This window comes from Chlorocebus sabaeus, chromosome 8 (assembly GCF_047675955.1).
Source record: "Chlorocebus sabaeus isolate Y175 chromosome 8, mChlSab1.0.hap1, whole genome shotgun sequence".
Classification (NCBI taxonomy): domain Eukaryota; kingdom Metazoa; phylum Chordata; class Mammalia; order Primates; family Cercopithecidae; genus Chlorocebus; species Chlorocebus sabaeus.
In genome coordinates, this window is record NC_132911.1 from 50,318,430 (window position 1) to 50,340,422 (window position 21,993).

Consider the following 21,993-nt stretch of genomic DNA (forward strand, 5'->3'; position numbering starts at 1 on the left):
GTGGTCTGGTGGCAGGGACTCAGGGGGACGTCGAAGCAGGCAGAGGGTAGAAGCAACAACACCACAGTGAACGCTGGAAACCTCCCAAGGAGGCCTCTCTTATCCCAGAAGCACCCAGCACTTTCCCGGTGGGACCGTACAGCTGCAGACTGCAGCAATGTGCTTGTGTCTCACGCAAAAGGCCCCCACAAGCGACAACGGCTCGGAGGGTGGCATGGGTGAGCCACAAGGACTAAGGGGGATGTTGAGGCCTGCAGAGGGGAAAAGCGGCAAGACCTCAGAGATTGCTCACATCCTTCCAAAAGAGTTGCTCTCATCCCAAAATCCTCCAGGGCTGTCCCGCTCAGGCTGTAAAGCCTCAGGCTTTGGAGTAGGGTGCCTGTGTCTCTCATGGAATGCACTCACAACCGAAAAAGAGGCACAGAGAAATGTAGGGGTAGGCTCAGGGACTTAGGGGAACATTGAGGCAGGTAGAATGGAGAAGCGGCAAGACCGTAAGGAATGCTGGGATACTCTCAAGGAGGCCTCTCCCATCCCAGAAGCCACCAGGATTGTCTCGGGCAGGCTGTAAAGCTCCAGGCTTTGGAGCAGGGTGCCTGTGTCTCTGACAGAAGTCTCTCACAAGTGAAAACGGGGTGGCAGCGAGGAGTGGGAGGGCAACATGGACTCAGGGGGACGTTGAGGCTGGCAGAGGAGAGAAGCGCGGAGACCTCAAGGAATGCTGGGAGTCACCCAAGGAGGCCTCTCCAAACCCAGAAGCCCCCGGGTCTTCCCGGGCAGGTTGTAAAGCCTCAAGCTTTGGAGCTAGGTGCCTGTGTCTGTTGTGGAAGGCCCCCAAAGGCAAATATGGACCTACCGGGTGGCGTTGGTTGGCCGCAGGGACTCAGGGGGACATGGAAGCAGGCAGACAGGAAAAGCGGTGAGACCACAGGGAATGCTGGGAGACTCCCAAGGAGGCCTCTCCCATCCCAGAAGCTTCCAGAGCTGCCCCTTGTGGGCTGTAGAGCCCCAGGCTTTGGAACAGGGTGCCTGTGTCTCTTGTGGAAGGACCCCACAAGCAAAAACGGGGCCGAAGGATGGCGTGGGCAGGCTGCAGGGACTCAGGGATACATTGAGACAGAGTGGGGAGAAATGGTGAGACTGCAGGGAATACTGGGAGACTCCCAAAAAAGCCTCTTCCATTCCAGAAGCCCCTGAGGCTGTATACCAGGGGGGCTATAAATTTCCTGGCTTTGGAGCAGGGCTCCCGTGTCTCTCGCGGAAGGCCGCCACAAGCCAAAACGGCCGCAGGGTGACGTGGTTGGGCAGCAGGGACTCAGGGGGACGTTGAGCAGGGAAGAGGAAAGAAGCGGCCAGACCGCATTAAATGCTGGAGGCCACCCAAGGAGGCTTCTCCAATCCCAGAAGCCCCCGGGGCTGTCCTGGTTGGGCTGTATAGCCCCAGGCTTTGGAACAGAGTGCCTGTTTCTCTCCTGGAAGGCCACCGCAAGCAAAAACAGGGCTGCAGGGTGGCGTGGGTGGGCCACAGAAACTCAGGAGGTCATTTAAGCAGGCAGAGAAGAAAGCGGCGAGATGGCAGGGAATGCTGGTAGCCTCCCAAGGAGGCATCTCCCATTTCAGAAGAGACCAGGGCTATCCCAGTGCACTGTAAAGCTCCAGGCTTTGGAGCAGGGTGGCTGTGTACCTAGTGGAAGGTCCCCACAAGTGAAAACAACGCGGCAGGTTGGTGTGGGCGGGCTGCAGGGTCTGCGGGAAGGATGAGGCAGGTAGAGGGGTGAAGCAACAAGACGGCAGAGAAGGCTGGAAGCCTCCCAAGAAAATCTCTCCCATCCCAGAAGCCCCCAGGGCTGACCCAAGCAGGCTATAAAGTCTCAGACTTTGGAACAAGGTGCCTGCGTCTTTCGCGGAAGGCCAAGACAAGTGAGCACTGTGCCAAAGGGTGGTGTGGGCAGGCAGCAGAGATTCAGGGGAAGGTTGAGGCAGGCAGAGGGGGAAGCGGCAAAACCTCAAGAAATGCTGCAAGCCTCCCATGAGGTCTCTCCCATCCCAGAAGCCCCTAGGGTTGTCCTGGGTGGACTGTAAAGCCCCAAGCTTTACAGCAGGGTGACAGTGTCTCACAGAGGGTCCCCACAAGCAAAAGTGGGGCCGCAGTGTGGCGTGGATGGATCGTAGGAACTCAGGGGGAAGTTGAGGCAGGTGGAGGGGAGAGGCCGCGATACAGCAGAAAATGCTGGGGCCTCGTCGGAGGCCTCTACCTTCCCAGAAGATGCCAGCGCTGTCCCGGACGGGCTGTAAAGTCCCAGGCTTTGGAGCAGGGTGCCCCTGTCTCGCTGATTGCCCCCACAAGCGAAAACAGGGCCACACAGTAACGTGGTTAATCTGAAGAGACTCAGGGGGGCGTTAAGGCAGGCAGAGAGGAGAAGCAGCGAGCCCGCAGGGAATGCTGGGAGCTTTTCAAGGAGGTATCTCCCATCTCAGAAGCCCCCAGGGCTATATCGAGGAAGGCGGGGAGGGGTGCTGTAAAGCCTCAGGCTTTCAGTGGGCGGGCAGCACAGACTCAGAGCGACATTGAGGCAGGCAGAAGGGAGAAGCGCAAAGACTGCAAAGAATGCCGGGAAACTCCCCAAAAGGTCTCTAGTTCCAGAAGCCCCCAACGTTGTCCTGGGCACGCTGTAAAACCCCAGGCTTTGGAGCAGGATGGCTGTGTCTGTCGCGGAAGGCTCCCACAAGCGAAATCGAGGCCGCAGGATGGCGTGGGCGGTCCACAGGGACTCGGGGATGTTGAGGCAGGCACAGAAAATAAGCGGGAAGAACGCAGGGAATGCTGGCCACCTCTCTAAAGCGCCTCTGCCGTCCCAGAAGCCCCAGGTCTCTACCAGGCAGGCTGTAAAGCAGCAGGCTTTTTAGCGGGGTTCCTGTGTCTCTCACGGAAGGCCTCAACCAGCGAAGATCGGGCCGCAGGGTGGGGTGGGCTGGCCACAGAGACTCAAGGGGATGTTGAGGCCTGCAGATGGGTGAAGCGGTAGACCGCAGGGAATGCTGGGAACCTCCCCCAAAATACTCTCCTATCTGAAAATTCCCCAGGGCTGTCCCAGGCGAGCTGTAAAGACCCAGGATTTGGAGCAGGGTGTCTGAGTCTCTCGCGGAAGGCTCCCCAAAGCAAAAACCAGACCACAGCGTGGCATGGGCGGCAGCAAGGGCTCAGATGGACATTTAGGCAGGGAGAGGCTAGCAGTTGCAAGACCGAAGGGATTGCTGGGAGCCTCCCAAGGAGGCCTCTCCCATCCCAGAAGCCACCAGGGCTGTCCCGGGAGTGCTGTTAAACCTTATGCTTTGCAGCAGGGTGTCTGTATCTCTCGCGGAAGGCCTTCACAAACAAAAATGGGGCTGGAGAGTAGCGAGGGTGGGCCTCAGGGACTCAGAGGAACATTGAGGCAGGCAGAAGAGAGACTCAGCAAGACCACAGGGAATGCTGGGAGCCCCCCAAGGAGGCCTCTCCCAACACAGAAGTTCCCATGGCTTTCCCAGGCGGGTTGTAAAGTCTCAGGCTTTGAAGCTAGGTGCGTGTGTCTCTCAGGGAAGGCCCCCACAAGCTAAAATGGGGCTGCAAGTTGGCTATGACTGGCCGCAGGGACTCAGGGAGACGTTGAGGCAGGCAAAGAGGAGAAGAGGCAAGACTGCAGGGAATCCTGGGAGCCTCTCAGGGAGACCTCCCCATCCCAGAAGCTTCCAGGGCTGCCCCAGGAGGGCTATAAACCCCCAAGATTTGAAGCAGAGTGACTGTCTCTCACAATGGTCTTCACAAGCAAAAACAAAGCCACAAGGTGGCGTGGGTGGGCTGCGGGGACTCAGGGGGACGTTGAGGCAGGGAAAGTGGGGAAGCGGGGAGACGGCAGGGAATTCTGGGAACCTCCCAAAAAAGGCTCTCCCATCCCAGGAGTCTTCAGGGCTGTCCCGGGCGGGGGCTGTAAAGAACTGGGCTTTGTAGCAGGGTGCCCGTGTCTCTCGAAGAAAGCCCCAACAAACGGAAACGGGACCACAGAGAGGCGTGTTTGGGCAGGAAGGACTCAGGGGGATGTTGACACAGGAAGAGGGGAGAAGCAACAATATTCCAGGGAATGGTGTGAGCCTCACAAAAAGGCCTCTACCACTTCAGAAACCCCCAGGGCTGTGCCAGACAGGCTGCAATGCCCCAGGTTTTTAAGCAGAGTGCCTGTGTCTCTCCTGGAAAGCCCCCACAAGTGGAAACGGGGCCGCAGGGTGGCATGGTTGGGCAGGAGGGACTCAGGGACGTTTGATGCAGGAAGAGGGGAGAAGCGGCGAGACCGCAGGGAATGCTAGGAAACTCAAGAAGGACTCTCCCATCCCAGAAGCCCCCAGGGCTGTCCAGGGGAAGCTGTAAACCTCCAGGCTTTAGAGCAGGGTGCCAATGTCTCTCGCGGAAGGCCCCCACAACCAAAAACGAAGCCGCAGGATAGCGTGGGTGGCCTGCAGGGACTCAGGGGGACGTTGATGCAGGGAGAGGGAAGTGGTGAGACCACAGGGAATGCTGGGAGCCTCCCAAGGATGACTCTTTCATCCCTGAAGCCCCCAGAACTGTCCCAGGCAGGCTGTAAAGCACCCAGCTTTAAAGCAGGGTGTCGTGTCTCTCGCGGGAAACCCCAACAAATGAATTCGGGACGGCAGTGTTGCGTGGGCGGGCGGCAGGGACTCAGGGATACACTGAGGCAGGCAGAGGAGAGAAGCACCGAGACCACAGGGAATGCTGGGAGATTCTGAAAACTGCCTCTCCCTTTCCAGAAGCCTGCAGGGCTTTCCTGGGCAGGCTGTTAAAGACACAGACTTTGGAGCAGCGTGCCTGTCTCTCTCGCGTAAGGCCCCCGCAAGCGAAAACGGGGCCATAGGTTGTCGAGGGCGGGCAGTAAGGACTCAGGGGGACGTTGATGAAGGCAGAGGGGAGAAGCAGCGAGACTGCAGGGAATGCTGGGGGCCTCACAAGGAGGCCTCTCCCATCCCAGAAGCAACCGTGGCTTTCCCAGGTAGGCTGTAAAACCCCAACTTTGGAGCAGGGTGCCTGTGTCTCTTGCAGAAGGGCCCTACAAGTGAAAATAAGGCCACAGTAGGTGGGCGGCAGGGACTCAAGAGGACGTAGAGGCCGGCAGACTGGAGAAGCAGCGAGATCGCAGGGAATGCTAGGAGCCTCCAATAGAAAACTCCCATCCTAAAATCCCTCAGGGCTGTCCCGGGCGGGCTTTTCCCGTCTTTGGAGCAGGGTGCCTGTGCCTCTCGCGGAAGGCCCCTTCAAGCCTAAACAAGGACTCAGGGTGGAGTGGGAGGGTAGCAGGGACTCAGGCAGACGTTGAGGCAGGCAGAGGGGAGAAGCAGCAAGACCACAGGGAATGCTGGGAGTCTTTCAAATAGGCCTTTCCCATCCCAGAAGCCCCCAGGTCTGTCCCAGGTGGGGGGAAAAGTCTCAGGCTTTGGAATAGGGAGGCTGTGTCTCTCGCAGAAGGCCCCCATAAACAAAAACGGGGTCACAGGGTGGCGTAGGCAGGCCCCAGAGACTCACGCAGACGTTGGGAAGGGCAGAGGGGAGAAACTGTGAGATTGCAGGGGATAATGGGAGCCTCCCAAGGACGACTCTCACACCACAGAAGTCCCCAGTGCTTTTCCGGGTGGGCTGTAAAGCCCCAGTCTTTAAAGCAGGTTGTCTGTGTCTCTCGCTGAAGGCCCTGGCAAGCAAAAATGGAGAAGCAAAGTGGTGTGGGCGGGCCGCAGGAACTCAGAGGTCATTGAGGCAGGCAGAGGAATTGTCAAGACTACAGTAAATACTGGCACTCTCTCAATAAGACCTTTCCCATCCCGGAAGCCCCCAGGGCTGTACCTGGCAGGCTGTAAAGTTTCAGGCTTTGGAGCAGGTTGCCTGTGTCTCTCACGAAAGGCCACCACCAAGGAAAACGGGGCCACAGGGTGGCGTGGGCTGGCCGCGGGGATGCAGTGGGACGTTGAGGCAGGCAGAGAGGAGAAGCAGTGAGACCGCAGGGAATGCTGGGGGCCTCCAAAGGAGGCCTTTCCCATTTCAGAAGCCCCCAGGGCTGTCCCAGGCAGGCTGTAAAGCCTCAGGCTTCGAAGTAGGGTGACTGTGTCCATCACGGAAGGCTCCAGCGAAAACGGGGCCGCAGGTGACGTTGGCGGGTGGCAGGGACTCAGGAAGACGTTGAGGCTGGCAGAGGGTTGAAGCGGGGAGAATACTGGGAATGCTGGGAGCCTCCCAGATAAACCTTTCCTATAGCAAAAGCCCCCAGGATTGTCCCAGGTGGGCTGTAAAGCCCCAGGCTTTGGAGTAAAGCGCCTGTTTACCTCGCAGAAACCCCCCACAAGCAAAAACGGGACAAGAGATTGGCGTGGGCGGGCCACAATGACTCAGCTCCCAGCATTCCCTGCCGTCTTGCCACTTCTCCTCTCTGCCTGTCTCAACGTCCCGCTGAGTGTCTGTGGCCTGCCCAGGGCCACCCTGTGGCCCTGTTTTCCATTGTGGGTTCCTTCCTCGAGAGACATAGGCATCCTGCTCCAAAGCCTTGGGCGTTACAGCTCGTCTGGTACAGCTCTGGAAGCTTCTGGGATGGGAGAGGCCTCTTTGGGATGCTCCGAGTATTCCCGGAGGTCTCCCGCTTCTCCCCTTTGCCTGCTTAACGTTCTCCTGACCTGAGGACGTTAGGTCAGGCCCACCCTCACCACCCTGCAGCCCTGTTTTCACTTGTGGGTGCCTTTAGCGAGAGACACAGGCACCCTGCTCCAAAGTCTATGGCTTTAAAACCCATCCAGGACATCCCTGGATGCTTCTGGGATGGGAGAGGCATGCTTGGGAGTCTTCCACCATTCCCTGAGGTCTCTCTGCTTCTCCCCTCTGCCTGCCTCAACATCCCCTTGGGTCGCTGCGGCTGATCCACGCCACACTACAGCCCCATTTTTGCTGGTGCGGGCCTCCCACGAGAGATATAGGCACCCTGCTTCAAAGCCTGGTGCTTTACAGCCCCCTCCAGACAGACCTGGGGGCTTCTAGGATGGGAGAGGCATTCTTGGGAGGATCCCAGCATAGCCTGCAGTCTCTCCGCTTCTCATCACTGCCTGTCTCAACCTCTTCCTGAGTCCCCGTGGCCTTCCCATGCCACACTGCTGCCCCGTTTTCACTTGTGGGGGCCTTGCTCCATAGACAAAGGCACCCTGCTTCAATACCTGGAGCTTTATAGCCCGCCCAAGAAAGCCCTGGGAGATTCTGGGTTGGAAGAGGCCACTTTGAAAGACTTCTAGCATTCCCTGCGTTCTCACCACTTCTCCCTTCTGCCTGCATTAACGTCTCCCTGAGTCCCTGCCACCCGCCCACGCCACCGTGCAGTCCCGTTTTTGCTTGTGGAGGCCTTCCGTGAGAGACACGGACATCCCACTCCAAAGACTGGGGCTTTTCAGCCCACCTGGGACTGACTTGGGTGCTTCTGGAATGGCAGAAGCCTCCTTGAAAGACTCCCAGCATTCCCTGCTGTCTCACCACTTCTCCTCTCTACCTGCCTCAACGTCCCACTGAGTGGCTGCGGCCCACCCAGGGCCACCCTGCGGCCCCGTTTTCGCTTGTGGGTTCCTTCCGCAAGAGACATAGGCACCTTGCTCCAAAGCCTGGGGCTTTACAGCCCTCCCAGGACAGCTCTGGGGGCTTCTGGGATGGGAGGGGCCTCCTTGGGAGGCTCCGAGTATCCCCTGCGGTCCCGCTGCTTCTTCCCTCTGTCTGCTTCAAAGGTCCCCCTGAGTCCATGCCGACCAACCACGCCACCCAGCGAACCCGTTTTCGCTTGTGGGAGCCTTCCGTGAGAGACACAGGATACTGCTGTAAAGCCTGGGGCTTTACAGCCCATGCGGGACATCTCTGGGGGTTCTGGGATGGGAGAGGCCCCCCTAAAAGGCTCCCAGCATTCCCTGTGGTGTCCTTCAACATACCACCTGAGTCCCTGCCGCCAAACCATGCAACCATGGGGCCCCGTTTTTCCTTGCTGAGGCCTTCCACTAGAGACACAGGCACCCTGCTTTAAATCCTGGGGTTTTACAGCCCTCCGGGAAGAGCCCTGAGGGTTTCTGGGATGGGAGAGTCCTCCTTGAAGGGCTCCCTGCATTCCCAGCAGTCTCGCTGCTTCTCCCCTCTGCGTCAGCATACCCTGATTCGCCACGGCCTGACCACGGCCACCATGTGGCCCCTTTTTCGCCTTGGGGGGACTTCTGCGAGAGACACAGACACCCTGTTCCGAAGCCTGGGGCTATGCACCCCTCCCAGGACAGCACTGGGGGCTGCTGGAATGGGAGAAGCCTCCTTGGGAATCCCCCAGTATTACCTGTGCTCTCCCATTTCAACCATCTGCCTGCCTCAAAGTCCCTCTGAGTCTCTGCGGCCCGCCCACACCACCTAGGGGGCCAGTTTCACTTGTGGAGGTTTTCCGCATAAGACGCAGCCACACTGCTCCAAAATCTGGGGCTTTACAGCCTGCCTGGGACAGTCCTGGGGGCTTCTGGGGTGGGAAGGGCCTCCTTGGGAGGCTCCCAGCATTGCCTGCCAACTTGCCTGCAGCAAAGTTCCCTTGAGTCACTGTGGCTCGCCCATGCCACCGTGCGGTCCTGTTTTCGCTTGTGGGTGCCTTCCGAGAGACAAAGGATCCCGGATCCAAAGCCAGTCCAAGGTCCGGGACAGCCCTGGTGGCTCCTGGGATGAGAGAGACCTCCTTGGGAGTCTCCCAGCATTCCCTGAGATCTGGCCACTTCTCCTTTCTGCCTGCATCAACATCCCCCTGAGTCCCTGCTGCCTGCCCACGCCACCCTCCTACCCCGATTTCGCTGTGGGGGTTCCGCGAGAGACACACGCACCTTGCTTCAATGCCTGGACTTTACAGCTCGCCTGGGACAGCCCTGAGGCTTCTGGGATGGGAGAGGCCTCCCTGGGATGACTCCAGTATTTCCTGTGGTCTCGCCGCTTCTCCCCTCTACCTGCCAAAACGTCACCCTGAATCCCTGCCGCTTGCCAATGCCACACTGCCGTTCCGTTTTGGATTGTGGAGGCCGCGAGAGACACAGGCACCCTGCTCCAAAGCCTGGGACTTTACAGTACGCCCAAGACAGCCTGGGGGGTTCTGGGATAAGATATGCCTTCTTGGGTGGCTCCCAGCTTTCTCTGCAGTCTGGCTGCTTCTCCCCTCTGCCAACCTGAAAGTCCACTTGGGTCCATGCAGCCAGCCCACGCCTCAATGCGGCCCTGATTTTGCTTGTGGGGGCCTTCTGGGAGATACACAGACACCCTACTCCAAATCGTGGGTGTTTGCCCTGCGCCTGTGACAATTTCAGGGCTTCTGGGAAGGAAGAGGCCTCTTTGGGAGGCTACCAGAATTCCCTAAGGTCTCACCGCTTCTTCCCTCTGCCTGCCTCAACATCCACATGAGTCACCTTGGCCCGCCCTCGCCACCCTGTGGAACCATTTTCGCTTGTGGGGACTTCCGTGAGAGACACAGGCACCCTGCTCCAAAGCCTGGGACTTTACAGCCTGCCCGGGACAACCCTGGGATCTTCTGGGATCAGAGAAACCTCCTTGGGAGGCTCGCAGCATTCAATGCGGTCTCGCCACTTCTCCCCTCTGCCTACCTCAACGTTTCCCTGAGTCCCTGCGGCCAGCCCAGGTCACTCTGCTTCCCTGTTTTCGCTCATGGGGGCCTTCAGCGAGAGACACAGGCATCCTACTCTAAGGCCTGAGGCTTTACAGCCCTCCCAGGTCTGCACTATTGGCTTTTAGAATGGGAGAGGCATCCTTTGGAGGCTTCCAGCATTTCCTGCGGTCCTGCCGTTTCTCCCTTCTGCCTACATCAACGTCACCTTGAGTCCGTGTCTCCCAACCACGACAGCCTGCGACCTTGTTTTCGCTAGCGGGGGCCTTTCTCGAGAGAAACACGCACCCTGCTTCAAAGCCTGGGTTTTTACAGCGCACACGGGACAGCCCTGTGGGTTTCTGGGATGGGAGAGGCCTCGTTGGGAGGCCCCAGCATTCCCTGCGGTCTCGTCCATTCTCCTGTCTACCTGCCTCAACGTCACCCTTAGTTTCTGTGGCCCACCTGCGCCATCCTGCGGCCCTGTTTTCACATGTGTAGGCCTTCTGCGAGATGCACAGGCACCCTGCTCCAAAACGTGGGACTTTACAGCCGAATTGGGACAGCCCTGGGGGCTTCTGGGATGGGTGAGGCCTCCTTGGGAGGCTAGCAGCATTTTCTGTGATCTCCTCTCTTCTCCCTTCTGCGAGCATAAACATCCCCCTGAGTCGCTGCGGCCAGCCCTCGGCCACACTGCGGCCCTATTTTCGCTTGTGGGGGCCATCCGCTAGAGACACAGGCACCCTGCTCCAAAGCCTGGGACTTTACAGCCTCCAAGGGACAGGGCTGGGGGCTTCTGGGATGGGGAAGACCACCTTGGGAGGCTCCCAGCATTCCCTGCATTCTCACTCCTTCTCTCCTCTGCCTGCATCAGCATACCCCTGAGTCTTGCGGCTGACCCACGCCACCAGCTGCCCCGTTTTTGTTTGTGAGGGCCTTCTGCGAGAGACACAGACACCCTGCTCTAAAGGCTAGGGCTTCATAGGCCTCCTGGGAGAGTTCTGGATTCTTCTGAGAGGGGAGAGGCCTCCTTGAGTGGCTCCCAGCATTCCCTGTTTTCTCGCCCCTTCTTCCCTCTGTCTGCCTTAATGTATTCCTGAGTCCCTGGGGCCCACCGATGCCACCCTGTGGCCCCATTTTCACTTGTGGATGCCTTCTGCAAGAGACACATCTCCAAAACCTGGGGCTTTACATCCCTGCTGGGACAGCACTGGGGGATTCTGGGATGGGAGAGTCATCCTTGGGAGGATCCCAGCATTCTCTGCCATCTCACTGCTTCTTCTCTCTGCCTGCCTTAATGTCTTTGTGAGGCCCTGGGTCCCGTACATGCCACCCTGTTGCCTCGTTTTCACTTGTGGATCCCTTCTGTGAGAGACACATCTCCAAAACCTGGGGCTTTACATCCCTGCTGGGACAGCCCTGGGGGACTCTGGGAGGTGAGAGTCGTCCTTGGGATGCTCTCAGTATTCCCTGTGGTCTTGCAAGTTCTCCCCTCTGCCTGCCTCAACGTCCCCCTGAGTCACTGCGGACTGCCCACGTCTACCCTGTGGCCCCGTTTTCGCTTGTTGGTGCCTTCCACGAGAGACATAGGCACCCTGTCCCAAAGCCTGGGGCGTTTCAGCTTGCCCGGGACAGACCTGGGGGCTTCTGGAATAGGAGAGTCATCCTTGGGAGCCTCCCAGCATTCCCTGTGGTCTCGCGGCTTCTCTTTGCCTGCCTCAACAACCCATTGAGTTCCTGCAGCTGGCCCATGCCACCCTGTGGCCCGTTTTCGCTTGTGGGGGCCTTCTCGGAGAGACACAGGCACTCTGTTCCAAAGCCTGGGCTGTATAGCTCTCCCAGGACAGTTCTAGGGGCTTTCGGACGGAAGAGGCCTTCTTACCAGACTCCCACCATTCCCTACAGTGACTCCGATTCTCCCCTCTGCCTGCTTCATCTTCCTGAGTCCCCGTGGCCCGCCTACGCCACCCTGCTGCCTCGTTTTCACTTGCGGAGGCTTTCTGCGAGGGACCCAGGCACCCTGCTCCAAAACCCAGAGCTTTACATTCCTCCTGGGACAGCCCTGGGGTATTCTGGAATGGGAGATGCCTCCTTGGGTGGCTCACAGCATTCCCTGCAGTCTTGCCTCTTCTCCTTCCTGCCTGCATCAATATCCCCTTCAGTCCCTGCCACACGTCCAGGCCACTCTTTGGCCCCATTTTCACTTCTGGGGGCCTTCCGCAAGAAACACTGGCACCCTTCTCCAAAGTCTGCGTCTTTACAGCCCGCCCGGGACAGATCTGGGGGCTTCTGGGATGTAAGAGGCCCCCGTGGGAGGATTCCAGAATTTCTCTGCAGCCTGGCCGCTTCTCCCCTCTGCCTGCTTCAATGTCCCACTGAGTCCCTGCCACCCGCCCATGCAACCTAGTGGCCCTGTTTTCGCTTGTCGGGGCCTTCCCTGAGAGACATAGGCACCATGTTCAAAAGCCTGGGGCTTTACAGCCCACCTGGGACAGCACTGGGGGTCTCTGTGTTGGAAGGATTATCCTTGGGAAACTCCCAGGATTCCCTGGTTTCCCACTGCTTCTCCCCTCTGCCTACCCCAAGGTCCTCCTGAGTCCCTGCCGCCCACCCTCAGCACCCTGCAGCATGATTTTCGCTTGTAAGTGCCTTTTGTGATAGACACAGGCACCATCCTCTAAAACTTGGGGCTTGCAGCTTGCCCGGGACAGCCTTGAAGACCTCTGGAATAGGAGAGGCCTACTTCGAAGGTTCCCAGCATTAAATGCGGTCTCACCGCTTCTCCCCTCTGCCTGCCTCAACATCCCCCAGAGTACTTGTGGCCCGTACATGCCACCCTGCTGCCCCGTGTTCACTTGTGGGTGTATTCCGCGAGAGGAATGGGTGCCCTGTTCCAAAGCCTGGGTCTTTACATCCCACTGGGACAGCCCTGGGGGCTTCTGTGATGAGAGAGGCCTCCTTGCGACGCTCCCAGCATTCCCTGTAGTCTCACCTCATCTGGCTTCTGCCTGTCTCAACATTTCCCTCAGTCACTGCGGCCCAACCACAGCCATCTTGGGGCCCCGTTTTCGCTTGTGAAGGACTTCCTAAAGAGACACAGGCACCCTGCTCCAAAGCCTGGGGTTTTACAGCCTGCCTGGGACAGCTCTGGTGGCTTCTGGGATGAGAGAGGCCTCCTTGGGAGGCTCCCAGCATTTCCTGCAGTCTTGCTGCTTCTCCCCTGTGCCTGCCTCAACGTCCCCCTGAGTCTCTGCAGCTTGCCCATGCCACCCTGCTGCCGCGATTTCGCTTGTGTGGCCTTTCTGCCAGAAACACAGGCATGCTGCTCTAAAGTCTGGGCTTTACAGCCGCCCGGGACAGCCCTGGGGTCTTTTGGAATAGGAGAGGCCTCCTTGGGATAATCCCAGCATTCCCTGCGGTGTCACTACTTCTCCTCTCTGCCTCTTTCAATGTCACCCTGAGCCCCTGCCTTTTGCTCACCCAACACTGAGGTTTTGTTTTTGCTTGTGGAGGCCTTCCACCAGGACATGGGCACCCTGCTCCCAAGCCTGAAGCTTTACACTATGCCCGGGACAGCCTGGGTTTTTTTTTGGAATGTGAGAGGCCTCCTTGGGCAACTGCCAGCCTTCTCTGTGGTCTCACTGCTTCTACCATCTTCCAGCCTCAACTTCCACTTGAGTCCGTGTTGCCAACCCATAGCTCTGGGCGTTGTCGCTTTTGCTTGTGGGGGTCTTCCGCGACAGACGGTCACAGTGATCCAAAAATGGGGCTTTGTGACCCACTCGGGACAGCCCAAGGACCTCTGGGAAGGGAGAGGCCTCCTAGGGAGGCTCCTAGAATTCCCTGTGATCTCCCTGCTTCTTCCTTCTACCGGCCTCAACCTTCCCGTGAGTCACCCTGGCCCGCCGTCGCCACCCTGCGGAACCATTTTCGTTTGTGGTGACTTCCGTGAGAGACACAGACACCCTGCTCCAAAGCTTGGGGCTTTACTGCCTGCCAGGAACAGCCCTGGGATCTTCCGGGATCGGAGAGGCCTCCTTGGGAGGCTCACAGCATTCAATGTGGTCTCGCCACTTCTTCCCTTTGCCTGCCTCAACGTACCCCTGAATCCCTGCAGCCTGCCCACGCCGCCCTGCAGCCCCATTTTTGCTTTTGGGGGCCTTTGGTGAGAGCCACAGGCAGCCTGCTATAAAGCCTGGGGCTTTACAGCTTCCCTGGGACAGCACTAAGGGCTTCTGTGATGGGAGAGGCATCCTTGGAAGGCTCCCAACGTTGCCAGCGATCTCGCCGCTTCTCCCCTCTGCCTGCGTCAATGTCACCCTGAGTCCCTGTCTCCCAAACACAACACCCTGCGGCCTTGTTTTTGATTGTGGGGGCCTTCCGAGAGAAAGACGCACCCTGCTCCAAAGCCTGGGTTTTTACAGTACACACGGGACACCTCTGTGGGCTTCTGGAATGAGAGAGGCCTCTTTGGGAGGTTCCCAGCATTCTCTGCGGTCTTGCCTTTTCTCCCTTCCGCCAGCCTCAAGGTCACCCTTAGTTTCTGCGGCCCGCCCAGGCCATCCTGTGGTCCCGTTTTCGCACGTGTGGACCTTCCACGAGATACACAGGCACCCTGCTCCAAAGCCTGGGACTTTACAGTCGAACCCGGACAGCCCTGGGACCTTCTGTGATGGGAAATCCCTCTTTGGGAGGCTCCCAGCATTCCCTACAGTCTCGCCGCTTCTCCCCTCTGCCAGCATCAAAGTCCCCCTGAGTCACTGTGGCCCACCCTCGGCCACACTATGGCCCCATTTTCCCCTGTGGGGGTCTTCTTCAGGAGACACAGGCACCCTGCTCCAAATTCTGGGCTTTATGGCCCACCCTGTACAGCTTTTGGGGCTTCTGTGGTGGGAGAGGGCTCCTTGGGAGGCTGTGAGCATTCCCTGTGGTCTCGCTGTATCTCCCCTCTGCCTGCCTCAATGTCCACCTGAGTCCTTGCGGCTGGCCCACACCACCCTGATGCTCCATTTTCCCTTGTGGAGACCTCCCCTGGGAGACACAGGCACCCTGTTTCAGTGACTGGGGCTTCATAGCGCTTCCGAGACAGTTCTGGGTTCTTCTCGGATGGGAGAGGCCTCCTTAGGTGGCTTCCAGCACTCCTGGCGGTCTCGCCACTTCTTCCTTCTGTCTACCTTAAGATCTCCCTGAATCCATGGCCTGCCACCCTGCTGCCCTATTTTCAGGCGTGGAGGCCTTCTGCGAGAGACACAGGCACCCTGCTCCAAAACCTGAGGCTTTACATCCCTCCCAGGACAGCCCTGGAGTATTCTGGGATGGGAGAGACCTCCTTGGGAGGCTCCCAGAATTTCCTTTGGTCTCGCTGCTTCCCGCCTCCTGCCTCAACATCCCCCTCAGTGCCTGCCGTCTGGCCACGCCACTGTGCGGCCCCATTTTTGCTTGTGGAGGCCTTCTGCAGGAGATACAGGCACTCTGCTCCAGAGCCTGAAACTTTACCACTGGCCCGGGACGAACCTGGGGTCTTCTGGGATGGGACTGGCCTCCCCAGGTAGCTTCTAGCCTTCCCTGCTGTCTCACTGCTTCTCCCCTCTGCCTGCTTCAATGTCCTCCAGAGTCCCTGTGGCCCTCCCACGCCACCCAGTGGCCCCGTTTTCTCTTGTGGGGACCTTTCGCGAGTGACACAGGCCCCCCCGCTCTAAAGTCTGGGACTTTACAGCCCACCCAGGACAGCCCTGGGGGCCTCTCGGATAGAAGCCTCTTTGAGAGGCTCCCAGGATTTCCTGCGGTCTCACCCCTTCTCGCCTCTGCCTGCCTCGACACCCCCTTGAGTCCGTGCGGCCTGCCCACTCCACCCTGCCACCCTGCCACCCCGTTTTCGCTTGTGGGAGTCTTCCACGAGAGACACAGACACCCTTATCCAAAACCTGAGGCTTTACAGTCCGCAGGGAACGGCCCTGTGGGCTTCTGGGATAGAGAGGCCTCCTTGGGAACCTCCCAGTATTCCCTCTGTCTCGTCGATTCTCTCCTCTGTCTGCCTCAACATCCCCTGAAGTCACTGCAGCCTGCCACGGCTACTCTGCAAACCAATTTTCCCTTGTGGGTGCCTTCTGAAAGAGACACATGGACCCTGTTCCAAAGCCTGGGGCTTTACAGCCCACCCGGGACAGCACTGGGAGCTTCTGAGATGCGAGAAGTACGCTTGGGAGGCTCCCAGCATTCCCTATGGTCTCGCTGCTTCTCCCCTTTACCTGCCTCAATGTTCCCCTGAGTCCCTGTGGCCCACCTACGCCACCCAGCGGCCCTGTTTTCGCTTGTGGGGGCCTTCCGTGAGAGACACAGAAACACTGCTCCAATCCCTGAGGCTTTACAGTCTAGGCGGGACAGCTCTGGGGGGTCCTGGAATGGGAGAGACATTGTTCGCAGGCTCCCAGCATTCCCTGCAGTGTTTCCGCTTCTCCCCTCTGCATGTCTCAGTGTTCCCCTGAGTTCCTGCTGCCAAACCACGCCATTACGGGCCCCGTTTTCACTTGTGGGAGCCTTCTGAGAGAGACATAGGCACTTTGCTTTAAACCTTGGAGCTTCATAGCTGGCGGGGGAGAGCCCTGGGGGCTTCTGAGACGGGAGAGGCCTGCATGACCTGCAATCTCGGTACTTCTGCCCTCTGCCTGCCTCAACGTTTACCTTAGTCTCTGTGGCCCGCCGGTGGCTACCTTGCAGCCACGTTTTCGTTTGTGTGGGCCTTCTGCGAGAGACACAGGAATCCTGCCCCAAAGCCTGGGGCTTTATAACCCTCCCAGGACTCTTCTGGGGTATTCTAGGATGAGAGAGGCATTTTGGGGAGGCTCCCAGCATTCCCTGCGGTCTCGCGGCTTCTCCCGTCTGACTGCCTCAATGTTTTCCTGAGTCCCTGCGGCCCGCCCATGCCACCCTGGCACCCCGTTTTTATGTGTGGACACCTTCTGTGAGAGACGTAGGCACCCTGCTCCAACATTTTGGGCTTTACATCCCATCAGGGACAGCCCTAGGGCATTCAGTGATGGGAGAGTTCTCCTTATGAGGCTCCCAGCGTTTCCTGCGGTCTCACCTCTTCTACCCTCTGCCTGCATCAAGGACTCCCTCAGTCCCTGTGGCCCGGTGTTCGATTGTGGTGGCCTTCTGTGAGACACACAGACCCACTGCTCCAAAGCTTGGGTATTTACAGCTCGCCCAGAATAAATCTAGGGGCTTCTGGGATGGGAGAGGCCTTATTGTGAGACTCCCAGCTTTCCATGCAGTCTCGCCACTTCTCCCCTCTGCCTGCCTCAACGTCCCCCATGAGTCCCTGCGGCCGAACCATGCCATGCTATGGCCCCATTTTTGCCTTAGGGGCCTTCCGCAAGTGACACGAGCACCCTGTTCCAAACCTGGGGCTTTATTGCCCGCCCAGGACAGATCTGGGGGCTTCTGGGATGCTAGAGGCGTCCTTGGGAGGCTCCCAGCATTTCCTGTGGTCTGGCCGCTTCTCACCACTGCCTGTCTCAATATCTTCCTGAGTCACTGAGACCAGCCCACCGCACATTGCCGCCCAATTTTCTCTTGTGGGGGTCTTCCGTGAGAGACACTGGCACCTTCCTTCAACCCCTGGGGCTTCACAGCTCGCCTGAGAAAGCCCTGGGGGATTCTGGGATGGGAGAGGCCTCCTTGGGAGGCCTTCAGCATTCCCTATGGTCTCCCCGCTTCTCCCCTCTGCCTGCCTCAATGTTCCCCTGAGTCGCTGTGACTGGCCCACGCCACCCTGTAGCCCCGTTTTTGCTTGTGGGGGCCTTCCACGAAAAACACAGACACCCTGCCCCCAAGCCTGGGACTTTATAGCCCTCCTGAGACAGTTCTAGGGGCTTTTCAGATGAGAGAGGCCTCCTTGGGAGGCTCCCACCATACCTTGCCTTATCGCCGCTTCTCCCCTCTGCCTGCCTCAATGTCCCCCCTGAATTCCTGCAGCCCTCCCACGCCTATCTGCAGCCCCTTTTTCGTGTGTGTTTGCATTCCGCGAGCTACACAGGCATCTTCCTTCAAAGTCTGGGGCTTTACATCCCACCCGGGACAGCCCTGGGTGCTTCTGGGATGGAAGAGGCCTTTTTAGGAGGCTCCGAGTATTTCCTGCGGTCTTGCTGCTTCTCCCTTCTGCCTGCCTCAACATCCCCCTGAGTCCCTGTGACCCACCCTTGCCACCCTCCAGCCCCGTTTTCACTTGTGGGGTACTTCAGCATCAGATACAGGCACCCTGTCCCAAACCCTGAGACTTTACAACCAGCCTGGGACAGCCCAGGGGGGTTCTGGGATGAAAGAGGCTTTCTTGGGAGGCTCCCTGCATTCCCTGCTGCTTCACTGCTTCTCCCCTCTGCCTGCCTCAACTTTCCCCTGTATTGCTGAGGCCTACCCACGGTCTCCCTGCGGCTCTGTTTTCGCCTGTGGTGGCCTTCATGAGAGACACAGGCACCCTTCTCCAAAGCCTGTGGCTTTACAACCTGCCTGGGACAGAGCTTGGGGTTTCTGGGATGGGAGAAGCCTCCTTGGGAGGCTTCCAGCATTCCGTGCAGTCTCGCCGCTTCTCCCCTCTGCCTACTTCAGTTAACCAGAGTCCCTGCGGCCCGCCCACACCCACCAGCCCCGTTTTCACTTGTGGGGGCCTTCTGCAGGCAGAGGGAAGAAGCGGTGTGGCTTGGTCGTGTGCTGGGTCCTTCCAGGGACGCCCCCCTCTTCCCAGAAAACCACGGGGTGCTCCCTGGATCTGAGCTTGAGCCCCGGGCTCCAGCCCAGGGTGACTATCTCTCATAGAGGGCCTATACAGGCGACTGCAGGCACGCAAGTGGGCTTTTGCAGTTGGGCAGAGATTCAGGGGGACATTGAGGCAGGTGGAGGGGAGAAGCGGCCAGGCCTGATCATAAGCTGGATCCTCCTAGGGAGGCCTGTCGGTTCCCAGAAGCTCCTTAAGGCGCCCCCCAGGTGGGGGCTAGAGCCCTGGGCTGCTGCCTAGGGTGACTGTGTCTCTTGCAGATGGCCCGCACGGGCGGCCTTGGGGCCGCAGTATGGCCTGTGCGGGCGAGCAGAAATTCAGAGGAACATTGAGGCAGGTATAGGGGAGCAGCAGCGAGGCCTGAGCGGGTGCTGGGTCATCCCAGGGACAACTTTCCATTCCCAGAATCTCTAGTGGCACTTCCAAGTGCGGGCTGGAGCTCGGGGCTCTGACCCAGGGTGCCTGTGCCTCTCCTGGAGGGCTCCAGTGGGCAGTGGTGGGGCCACATGCAAGACTGTGCAGGCCAGCAAAAACTCAGGGAGACTTTGAGGTAGGGAGAGCGGAGAAGCCGTGAGGGCTGACCAGGAGCTGGGTCGTCCCAGGGAGGCGTATCCCTTCCCAGAAGTCACCGGGGCACACCCCTGGTGGGATCTAGAGTCACGGGCTCCGGCACAAGGTGCCTGTGTTTCACGGAGGGCTCCCATGGGCAGCAGAGTGAACCCAGGCCAGCCCGTGCTGGCCAACAGAAACACAAGGAAACATTAAGACAGGCAGAGGGGAGAAACCGCGAAGTCTGAGTGGGTGCTGGATCCACCCAGGGAAACCTCTCTTTTACAGAAGCCATAAGGGCATCCCCCAGGTGGGGGCTAGAGCCTTACCCTCTGGCCCCGGGTGCCTGTGTCTTTTGCAGAGGGCCCTGGCAGGTGGCAGCTGTGCCAGATGCGGGCTTGTGCTGGCAGGCAGAAACTCAGGGGGACATTGAGGCAGGCAGGGGGAAGAATTGACTATTCCTGTGCGGGTATTGGGTCCTCCCAGGGAGGCCTCTCCCTATCCCAGAAGCCCGTTGGACACCCCATGCGTTGGGGACAGAACCTGAGTTCAGTCCTCTGCCTGTGGTTTTGGCAGAGGGCCCCCATGGGCGGCAGCGGGGCTGCAAGCGGGTCTTTTCAGGAAGGCAGAAACTGAGGGGTTTCGGAGGCAGGCAGAGGGGAGAAGCCGCAAGGCCTGAGCGGGAACTGGGTCCACCCAGGGGGACCTCTCCCATCCCAGAAGCCCCCGAGTCTCCCCTGGTGTGGGAGCTAGAGACCCTGGTTCTGACTCAGGATGGCTGTGTTTCTCATGGAGGGACCCCATGGGCAATGGTAGGTCTGAAAGCAGGCCTGTGCTGGCCGGCAGATACTCAGGGGTCTTAGAGGCAGGCAGAAGGGAGACATTGCGAGGCCTGAGCAGGGTCCACACAGGGAGGCCACTCCTTTCTCAGAAGCCTCCGTGGCACCCCTGGGTGGGGGTTAGAGCCCCGGGCTCTAACCCAGGGTGCTTGTGTCTCTCGCATAGGGTCCCAAAGGGCAGCGGTGGGTAAGTAGGCAGGCCTCTGTGGGCCGACAGAAACTCAGGGGGACATTAAGGCAGTCAGAGGAATGAAGCCTCAAGGCTTGAGTGATTGCTGGGTACTCCCAGGAGGCCTCTCTTTTTACAGAAGCCCCAGGGCTCCCTACAACTGGGGGCTAGAGGCCAGGCTCCAGCCTAGGGTCTGTGTCTCTCTTGGAGGCCCCCATGGGTTGGGGCGGGGCCACACGTGGGCCTGTGTAGGTGGGAAGAAGCTCAGGGGGACGTTGAGGCAGGCAGACGGGTGAAGTGGCAAGGCCAGAGCGGGTTCTAGAATTTCCCAGGGAGGGCTCTCCCTTGCAGGAAGACACTGGTCAGCCCCCTGGGTGGAAACTAGAGTCCCGGGATTTAGCCTAGAGTGTGTGTGTTTTTCACAGAGAGCACACACAGGCAAATATGGGGCTTCAGACTGGACTGTGCAGAAGGCCAAAAACTTACAGGATGTTAAGGACTGTAGAGGGGAGAAGCAGTGAGGCCTGGGCTGGTGTTGGTTCATCCCAAGGAGGCTTTGCCTTCCCAGAAAGCCATGGGGTGACTTTCAGGTGTGGGCTAGAACCCTGGGCTTCAGCCAAGGGTACCTGTGTCTTTCACAGAGGGCCCCCATGGGTGGTGGCAGGGCCAAAGGCGGGCCTGTGTGGGCCGGCAAAAACTCACAGGGACCTTGAGGCAATCAGGAAAATAGAAAGAAGCTACCTGAGAAACTGCCTTGTGATGTGTACATTCACTTCACAGAGCTAATAATGCGTTTTGATTCAACACTTTGAAAACACTCTCATTGTAAAATCTGCAAAGGGACATTTTGGAAGCCCACTGAGGCCTCTAGTGGAAAATAGAATATGCAGTGATAAAAACTAGGAAGAAGATATCTGTGATACTGCCGTGTGATGTGTGGATTGAGCTCACAAATTTAAAACTCTCTTTTGATTCAGCAGTTTGGAAACACTCTTTTTGTAGAATCTGTGAAGAGACATTTTGGAGCGCTTTGAAGCCTATAGTGAAAAACCGAATATCCCATGATAAAAACCAGAAAGAAGCTATCTGTGAAACTGATTTGCTATGTGTGCATTCAGTTCAGAGAGTTAAACCTTTCTTTTGATTCAACAGTTTAGAAACACTTTTTTTTGAGGAATCTGCCAAAAGTCATTTTGGAGCTCACTGAGGCTTCCAGTGAAAAACCGAATAACCCAGAAAAAAACAGAAAACAAAAAACAGAAACAAACAAACAAAAAACAAACAAGCAAAAACTCAAACTATAAAGAAGCTATCTGTGAAACTGCTTTGTGATGTGTGGATTCAGCTCACAGAGTTAAATCTTAGTTTGATTCAGCAGTTTGGGAACACTTTTTTTGTAGAATCTGTGAAGGGACATTTCAGAGCACTTTGAGGCCTATAGTGAGAAACAGAATATCCCACAATAAAAACTAGAAATAAGACATCGTTAAACTGCTTTGTGATGGGTGGATTCATCTCAAAGAGTTAAACAACTTTGTTTGAGAGTAAACAAGTTGTAAACACTTTTTTTGTAGAATCTGCCAATAAATATTTCAAAACGCATAGAGGCCTACAATAAAAAATTGAATATCCCAGGATAGAAACTTGAGAGAAACTCTCTTTGAAACTGCTCTGTGATGCATAGATTGAGCTCAAAATGTTCAAACTTTCTTTTGATTCATCTGTTTAGAAATGCTGTTTCTGTAGATTCTGCAAAGGGACATTTTGAGTGCATTGAGGCCTATAGTGAAATACTGAATATCTGGTGATAAAAACTAGAAAGAAGCTATCTGTGAAACTGCTTTGTGATATGTGGATTCAGCTCACAAAGTTAAACCTTTATTTTGATTCAGTAGTTTGGAAACATTCTCATTGTAGAATCTACCAATAAACATTTCGGTGTGCATTGAGGCATATAGTAAAAAACAGAATATCCTGTAATAAAAACTAGAG